Below are 855 nucleotides of genomic sequence, written 5' to 3' on the forward strand. Positions count from 1 at the left end.
TAATGGGCCAGTAAATATCTTCAACAAAATTATAGAAGAAAACTTCCTTAACCTAAAGAAAGAGATGCAAATGAACATACAAGAAACCTACAGAACTCCAAATAGACTGGACCAGAAAAGAAATTCCTCCCGTCACATAATAATCAAAACACCAAATGCACTAAACAAAGAAAGAATTTTAAAAGCAGTAAGGGAAAAAAGGCAAGTAACATATAAAGCCAGGCCTATCAGAATTACACCAGACTTCTCACAAGAGACTATGAAAGCTAGAAGATCCTGGGCAGATGTCATACAGACCCTACAAGAACACAAATGCCAGCCCAGGCTACTATACCCAGCAAAACTTTCAATTACCATAGATGGAGAACACAAGATATTTCATGACAAAACCAAATTTACACAGTATCTTTCTACAAATCCAGCCCTACAAAGGATAATAGATGGAAAACATCAACATAAGGAGCAAAACTACACCCTAGAAGAAGCAAGGAAGTAATCTTTCAACAAATCCACACAAACCTAATTCTACCTCTTACAACAAAAACAGAAGGTGACAACTACTTTTTCTTAATATTTTAATATGAAAATTAATATTACCAACATATCCTAATCGATTGAAATCCAATAATATGAGGAATTGGAAATTTGTTGATTGTCATCCAATGGTCTCCCTAATTTGATAATTGGAGAAACAGGTCCAACATTGTACACGCTATATACACTGTCAGCTTGTATGTTTATGACAGTGACTGGCTGTGTACAAAATAAGGGTCTTGAAATCTTGCTCCTCCTATCTCAGCCTATTAGTAGTATTGTTTATTTCATGTTTTTACACTATACTGTGGTTTTCAGAAC

The 855-nt window shown here is 34.9% G+C and overlaps 1 protein-coding gene across 7 annotated transcripts in view; it reads right to left on the minus strand.

Annotated features, from left to right (window-relative positions):
* Rabgap1l (RAB GTPase activating protein 1 like) overlaps positions 1-855 on the minus strand; it is a 723,114-nt gene that overhangs the window by 577,316 nt on the left and 144,943 nt on the right. The gene's annotated exons all lie outside the window — the stretch shown is intronic.

This window comes from Mastomys coucha, unplaced genomic scaffold (assembly GCF_008632895.1).
Source record: "Mastomys coucha isolate ucsf_1 unplaced genomic scaffold, UCSF_Mcou_1 pScaffold1, whole genome shotgun sequence".
Classification (NCBI taxonomy): domain Eukaryota; kingdom Metazoa; phylum Chordata; class Mammalia; order Rodentia; family Muridae; genus Mastomys; species Mastomys coucha.